We start from the raw sequence: 8,330 nt of genomic DNA, 5'->3' as shown, positions 1-8,330 counted from the left end.
CACAACACCTATTTCATTCGCAAACAATCCAGCACTCCTTTAAAAAACACATTCGATTAGAATAAATAGTAATTGATCACATAGTACAAATTACGAAATACATAAAACAGGTCACAAATGATATTTCCTACACAAAATACCCACATCAGGTCACAAAATACTCAAATAATAGGTCACAAATTTCAGAAATTAGGTCACAAAATCGAAGTTAACCTTTTTCATGGGTTTCCTGCCAGATCATAAAATAGTTGGTCACAAATTTTCCAAAATCATAACACAAACAAGTAGAAAGTCACAATCACGCAATACATAAAATAAGTCACAAAACCTTCAAATTACAAAATACCTAAAACAGGTCACAAAATTATATTTCCGATGCAGAATACCCAAATCAAATCACAAACTACTCAAATAATAGGTCACAAAATCGGAGTTCACCTTCTTCATGGGTTTTCCGCCAGAGGATGACATTTTAACTCTCTTTGCTGAAGAAGAATCTCTTTCAACATATTTCCTCTTTTCTTTATCCTTCTCCATCATTTTCGCACCAACACTACGAGTTTTTGCCATTCCAAACACAACTATTGTTGAAACTAAAATTTAATAAACTATTGTGCGGTTCGTAGTAGTGGAGAAACGGAGTGGGAGGTTACTTTACTGTATTAGTGAGAGAGAGAGAGAGAGAGAGAGAGAGCAACGTCGTTGCCGTATTCTCGGTAGAGATAGAGAGAAGAAGAGAGAGAAGAACGTGGTTTTTGCACTGCATTGTAGAGAGAGAGAGAGAAAGACGGTTTATGGTAAAACGCGAAGGACGTGGGTTGAATGATCAGTGATTACGTGCAGAAGTAATATGAAAATTGTGTGATTCAGATATAGAGGGTCCATATTTCATCACGTAAATGAACAATTAGTTTATAATTATTATTAATTTTAAAATAAATAATTAACACCTGATTTTAGAAAATTAAACCTAATCACCCTAGTTTTGAAATATAAAGTTTATAAGTATGATTTTGCGTTATTTTTCCTTTAATTTTTCAATCCTGTCCTTATAGCCCATAAAGTTAAAACGGTGTGGATTTTTGATCATAGCTTAGGGATCTGGACTTCACTTAGCAAACATGCCCAACACCTACAGAACAGTACTTTGCCAGGTCCGTTTCAATAGAGCACTGAAGTTTTGTATACATCAATACTTTGTTCTTATTTTCTGCGTTTTACTGGGAAGGAACAAACTTTGCAGGGGCAAAATATTGAACAGCACAGAAAAGCCCTGCCAATTTAATTGTTCTTTTGCCTTTTTTGCTTGCAACAATGTTGTTGATTTTACTGTCTGGCTATAAGGTTCCGAGCTGTACTCATATTGTTTTGCCTTTTGTTTTTAATTTTTGGACGGAGTTTCAACCATTATTTGGATGGTTACTGGAGCTTTATATTTGAATTATATTGGCCGATTGGGTTGAAGATTGATAATGGTTGAAAATAATTAACAAAAAATAGAAAATTTTGCGTGTTGTCAATCAAAAAGATCTTGAACAAGTTTGCTCTTTTGAATTTTCTCCTATTAAGGTAAGAACTCTTAGGGTCAAAAAGTTGGTTTTGTCTGTGCTGAAAGGACGGGAAAAAAAATTAATAAATCATCTGGAAGTAATGCGATTCAGAAAATACAATATATGGGAAGTAATTCGACAGTTATCTTATATTTGGCGGGTATGGAAGCTTTGTAGAGTCAATGTTAAGAATTATGAGATACATGTCTGGATAATAGAAGGCAGCTTAGAATGAGGCACAATGAGTTGGAGGCATAGAATCCAGAATGTCCCTTCTCTTATGATAAAAGAAAAGGCAGCTAGGGGATCATTGATCTTTTCTAGACGTAAATAGTTTTATCCTCATCAAATCTGCACCTATCAAGGTTTAAGCATTATATTTGTTATTTTTATTTATGAAAAGACAGTTCTAGGAAGTTTCTTTCTAGTTATTATGTTTCATGTATATTGCTTTTATATATTTGTAATCTCGTTTTTTAAGAAGAGTGCCACTGCAGGTTGACTTGCATTATTTGAACATCCATCTAACACAGTTGCAATTCGAATTTTTTGAGTTTATTGTCATCACATTGGGTTTTATTGTTTAAGAATCTAAAAGGTTGTTCAGAAGCATTATGTTTTTTATTTTTGAAATTTAAGTTGACTTGACAATTATACAAATATAGAACTACAGGATTATCATTTTTTTTGCTTCCGTCATTTCATTTTGATATTGTCTTCACTTTGTGATTTCCATGCTGACTTGTCTCTTATTTAAATATTTACATATTTCCAGTTGAAAAAGTACTTTTGGTTTTTGGAGGAGGTAAGGAATAATGACACACTAATAATTGTTGGTGAAACAGGCAGCGGAAAGACGACATGTAAGTATTTTAAGCCTTTAAGATCTAGCTGAAATTTTAGGTCTCTATGGTTGAAGTCCAATATCTACTTCAGTCTAGATTGTCTTTCATAGTAAGTTGTGTACCAATTTCCTGGATATAGTAGTGCTCAACAATTTGATTCATTTGGTGAAAAGTTTATTACTTTTTACTGATAGACAGATAGATGTAGATTGGATGTGCACTCCAAAGTTTCTTATAATATCACTTTTAGTTATCAAAAAAGTGAAAGAAAAGTGTTAAAAACTTTTACCATAATTGAACCATATGTATGATACCGTGATATAAGGACTACAGACCACGATTGGAAGATTTGTAAAAATTATCATCACAAAAGGAGTGTGAGGAGCAAAGTATAGGAATTAGAAGAGGGAAATATTAGAATGTTGTTATGATCCATAATCTATCTTCAAATTAGTCTTGGTTTATGCCTTGCTTCTTCCCGCCCAGAATCCATTGCATTCCCTTAAATTTCCCCCAAAAGAATGAAATGGGCTGGAACTAGATATTGGAATGCTGGGCAAGAAAACAGTTTCTCGTGTTCTGTTTTATCTTTTAAGTAAGCTCATGTCAGGAATAGATTTGAGACCCCTTAATAATTTCTGCAACCATGTAGACTACATACATGTATGTAGTTTGTTTTCAGATTAATGTTGACTCAATACTTAGACTTTAGGACTTAATTCTCTTTATTACGACTTTGCTTGACTCATGATCAAATTACTTCACTTTTGATGTTTATTCTTCATCTCGAACTTATATGTGAAAATATGAACATCATTTCAGAATTGCCCCAGTATCTTAATAATGGTCGGTTTTGCTGCAATGGTGGGATCATTGGGATAACTCGGCCTAGACGTGTTGCTGCTGTAACTGTTGTAAAACGGGTCGCTGAAGAATGTGGAGTTTCAATGGTCCAAGTAGTTGGATATGCCATTAGATTTGAGGATGTGACTTCCAGCTCAACAAGGATCAAATACATGACAGACGGATTGCTATTCAGGTGGAAATTATTTGTGTTTTTATGTTTTTTTCTTTTTATTCAGACTTTATTAGCTAAAAAGTTGAAAGTATTGGTAGTTTTTTATGTCTTTGAATTTACATTTGCAGATGTAAATTGGATGTATAGAGCATGTGCTAACAGTCTATTTTAAAATATTGTTATTCATTCAGCAATACTACATGTTACTGATTGGAGCTAAGTGTCCTTAAAAGAGTATCCTTTAATCAACTAACAAATTATGTCTCAATATGTTTACTGGGAAGCATTACTGGATCTGTATCTCTCCTAGTATTCTGTTATTATCGTTGGTGAGGCTTATGAGAGAACCGTCCACACTGATGTATTGCTTGGCTTGTTGAAGACTGTACAAAAGACGAGGTCTCAACATGTCAGGGACGCAGTAAATATTGATCATAAAGATGCCAACAATGGCATGATGTTGGAAAAACACCATGGTCTCGAAGTTGCCAGTATCAGGGAGCAGTGCTGAGGCAAGAAATTATCTCCACTGAAGATTATTATTATGTCTGCCAGTCTGGATGCACGGGTTTTCCTGAGTACTTTGGTGGTGCAAGAGCTGTGCACGTGCAGGGTGGCAAGATCCTGTTGATATACTCTATACTCGTAAACCTGAGACTGATTATGTGGATGCAACTTTGATCACCATATTTCAGGTTTTTACTCTTATTTGTGTCTTGATTGCATATTAAATTGTTAGATTTTATGCGCAACATTAAAGAGATGAAAAGAAAATCAACACAAGAATTTTTATGTCGTTCGGCGATGTACCTACGTTCACGAGAGCGAGACGGAGATTATTTTATTCAGTAGTGAAAAATAGGGTTATAACATATTATTTATACTAATCCTAACCTCGGCCCAAATAAGACTTCAAGCCTGTACAAGAAATACCCCTGTACCGTATCGCGGGGGCGTTGCCCCTGCACCCCCAACCCATTCATCATCCCTAACAATCAAATAGTGAATTAAACCCACACAAGGCCGATGCCATCGCTTTGTTCTGTTCGATACACTTCGCTCCAGCATCGGCCCATTTGATCCAGGACTTGTGTTCCATTCTATACGAGCCACATGCATAACATAAAACTTATCTAATATGACTTTTGGAAACATTTAAACGAACGCGACAGTTTTGCTAAGTTTGATCTTTTAGACTGAGTCGAATTACAGAATGGAGCAGTGGCTATATTTCCATAGAACTTCAAATTGAGTAATCTTTTGTATATTGGTTTCCTACATAGACCTTTTGTTTCTGAAATAATGTACTAGAGTTAACACAAAGCTAAACGTAAAAATTAGCAAACTTTATTTTTTATTTTTATTGTTATATTTACTTTCTTTAACCATAGGATTGTATTTATATTTTATTTTAAAGGGCTTTTGGAGGGATTTAAAAGGGTAACAATATTGAGAATTCATAAAATTTTATTTCTTAGCTCACCTAGAGAAAAGATTGAAAGTAAATACAACCTAGAAGGGAATATTTAATAATCAGATTAATTGGATTATAGATTGCATGTATTTCCCTCTCCGATTGCATTGTTTTGAACTTTTTATCTGATTTAATTTAAAGCATGTGATGGTCTCTTTTTTGCCCATTTTGCTTCTTCCCGCCCAGAATCCATTGCATTCCCTTAAATTTCCCCCAAAAGAATGAAATGGGCTGGAACTAGATATTGGAATGCTGGGCAAGAAAACAGTTTCTCGTGTTCTGTTTTATCTTTTAAGTAAGCTCATGTCAGGAATAGATTTGAGACCCCTTAATAATTTCTGCAACCATGTAGACTACATACATGTATGTAGTTTGTTTTCAGATTAATGTTGACTCAATACTTAGACTTTAGGACTTAATTCTCTTTATTACGACTTTGCTTGACTCATGATCAAATTACTTCACTTTTGATGTTTATTCTTCATCTCGAACTTATATGTGAAAATATGAACATCATTTCAGAATTGCCCCAGTATCTTAATAATGGTCGGTTTTGCTGCAATGGTGGGATCATTGGGATAACTCGGCCTAGACGTGTTGCTGCTGTAACTGTTGTAAAACGGGTCGCTGAAGAATGTGGAGTTTCAATGGTCCAAGTAGTTGGATATGCCATTAGATTTGAGGATGTGACTTCCAGCTCAACAAGGATCAAATACATGACAGACGGATTGCTATTCAGGTGGAAATTATTTGTGTTTTTATGTTTTTTTCTTTTTATTCAGACTTTATTAGCTAAAAAGTTGAAAGTATTGGTAGTTTTTTATGTCTTTGAATTTACATTTGCAGATGTAAATTGGATGTATAGAGCATGTGCTAACAGTCTATTTTAAAATATTGTTATTCATTCAGCAATACTACATGTTACTGATTGGAGCTAAGTGTCCTTAAAAGAGTATCCTTTAATCAACTAACAAATTATGTCTCAATATGTTTACTGGGAAGCATTACTGGATCTGTATCTCTCCTAGTATTCTGTTATTATCGTTGGTGAGGCTTATGAGAGAACCGTCCACACTGATGTATTGCTTGGCTTGTTGAAGACTGTACAAAAGACGAGGTCTCAACATGTCAGGGACGCAGTAAATATTGATCATAAAGATGCCAACAATGGCATGATGTTGGAAAAACACCATGGTCTCGAAGTTGCCAGTATCAGGGAGCAGTGCCGAGGCAAGAAATTATCTCCACTGAAGATTATTATTATGTCTGCCAGTCTGGATGCACGGGTTTTCCTGAGTACTTTGGTGGTGCAAGAGCTGTGCACGTGCAGGGTGGCAAGATCCTGTTGATATACTCTATACTCGTAAACCTGAGACTGATTATGTGGATGCAACTTTGATCACCATATTTCAGGTTTTTACTCTTATTTGTGTCTTGATTGCATATTAAATTGTTAGATTTTATGCGCAACATTAAAGAGATGAAAAGAAAATCAACACAAGAATTTTTATGTCGTTCGGCGATGTACCTACGTTCACGAGAGCGAAATGGAGATTATTTTATTCAGTAGTGAAAAATAGGGTTATAACATATTATTTATACTAATCCTAACCTCGGCCCAAATAAGACTTCAAGCCTGTACAAGAAACACCCCTGTACCGTATCGCGGGGGCGTTGCCCCTGCACCCCCAACCCATTCATCATCCCTAACAATCAAATAGTGAATTAAACCCACACAAGGCCGATGCCATCGCTTTGTTCTGTTCGATACACTTCGCTCCAGCATCGGCCCATTTGATCCAGGACTTGTGTTCCATTCTATACGAGCCACATGCATAACATAAAACTTATCTAATATGACTTTTGGAAACATTTAAACGAACGCGACAGTTTTGCTAAGTTTGATCTTTTAGACTGAGTCGAATTACAGAATGGAGCAGTGGCTATATTTCCATAGAACTTCAAATTGAGTAATCTTTTGTATATTGGTTTCCTACATAGACCTTTTGTTTCTGAAATAATGTACTAGAGTTAACACAAAGCTAAACGTAAAAATTAGCAAACTTTATTTTTTATTTTTATTGTTATATTTACTTTCTTTAACCATAGGATTGTATTTATATTTTATTTTAAAGGGCTTTTGGAGGGATTTAAAAGGGTAACAATATTGAGAATTCATAAAATTTTATTTCTTAGCTCACCTAGAGAAAAGATTGAAAGTAAATACAACCTAGAAGGGAATATTTAATAATCAGATTAATTGGATTATAGATTGCATGTATTTCCCTCTCCGATTGCATTGTTTTGAACTTTTTATCTGATTTAATTTAAAGCATGTGATGGTCTCTTTTTTGCCCATTGTTATCATCAAATCATAGTAACACATATTTTTGTTTCTTCAGATAATTGATAATTTAAAATTTTTTATTCTTCTACATTTTGATTCATTATTGTAGTTTTCCAATTAGTTCAAGTTAATTGCAAGAGAAGTTTTTTTGGAACTAGAGTAAATTCCTACTTTCCTCCCCTCCTCCCATATGTAAGAGATATTCAGTGTATTGTGCATTTTTTACTTTTTCTTTCCAATATCTCGCATTTTCATGTAAATTTTAGTTTAGCTTCAAAATATTGTTATTCTCCCATATGATGGTGGTGGTCTCAATTTTTCTTCAAAATCACGCTCAGCAGTTTTTTATTTTTTTGTGCACTGAAGTATTTTCTCGTTGAGGATTTTTGAATCGTTCCCACAATTTTCTTGCAACTCTTGTCTATCATGGTTGGTCTCTTTGATTGGCTTTGTTTCAACCTTATGTTTGTTGTATTTGTCTTTCAGATACATTTGGAGGAAGGTCCTGGCGATATACTTGTGTTCTTGACTGGCCAAGAAGAAATAGAATCTGTGGAGAGGCTTGTACATGAGTGTCTTCCACAATTATCCGGATGCAAACGAAAGCTTTTGACCTTTCCAATATTTTCGTCTCTTCCTTCAGAGAAACAAATGAGAGTTTTCAAGCCTGCCCTAGTTGGGTTCCAAAAGGTAGTTATTTTCTTCTGACAAGATATTCTATGCAAGTTTCTTGGCTTGAAACATTAATGTGGACATATAAGCATTGAAAATCGCCTTTTGTTACTTGTCATCTTAAGAGAAAAAAAATACATTAAACTTTTATGAGATGTTGATTGGACAAGACAAATGCAACCTCTTTGTTGAAATTGTGCCCACGACTGTTATATGTAGTATTATAATAAATGTAGACGTTTAAGTACCCAGCAACTATACTAAAAGTATGGTAGGCAAGACGAGCATCATTTAGAATATTTTCTTTTACAGGAACTGTCCAGTTTTTGTTGTTCATGAACATTCTCATGGGACAAATACTATACAGGAAAAAGGTTTCTCGATTTTGTCAGGAAGTGTTGAGTGTTGTCGTCCACCTATACAT

The 8,330-nt window shown here is 34.6% G+C and overlaps 1 long non-coding RNA gene across 8 annotated transcripts; it reads left to right on the top strand.

Annotated features, from left to right (window-relative positions):
• The first annotated feature begins 1,061 nt into the window (after positions 1-1,061).
• Positions 1,062-8,324, top strand: LOC111391115. 8 transcript variants are annotated; one of them, XR_002702063.1, is made up of 6 exons: positions 1,062-1,154; positions 2,326-2,413; positions 3,218-3,434; positions 3,796-4,108; positions 7,721-7,924; positions 8,219-8,324. It is a non-coding gene; the product is annotated as an uncharacterized LOC111391115 (long non-coding RNA). The 8 variants fall into 8 exon arrangements; XR_002702061.1 differs by lacking the exon at positions 1,062-1,154 and adding an exon at positions 1,161-1,344; XR_002702065.1 differs by lacking the exon at positions 1,062-1,154 and adding an exon at positions 1,161-1,344 and having other exon boundaries at positions 3,605-4,108.
• Positions 8,325-8,330: the final 6 nt, after the last annotated feature.

Source organism: Olea europaea, unplaced genomic scaffold (genome assembly GCF_002742605.1).
Source record: "Olea europaea var. sylvestris unplaced genomic scaffold, O_europaea_v1 scaffold7533, whole genome shotgun sequence".
In the NCBI taxonomy this organism is placed as follows: Eukaryota; Viridiplantae; Streptophyta; class Magnoliopsida; order Lamiales; family Oleaceae; genus Olea; species Olea europaea.
This window is presented reverse-complemented; position numbering and strand designations above follow the sequence as displayed.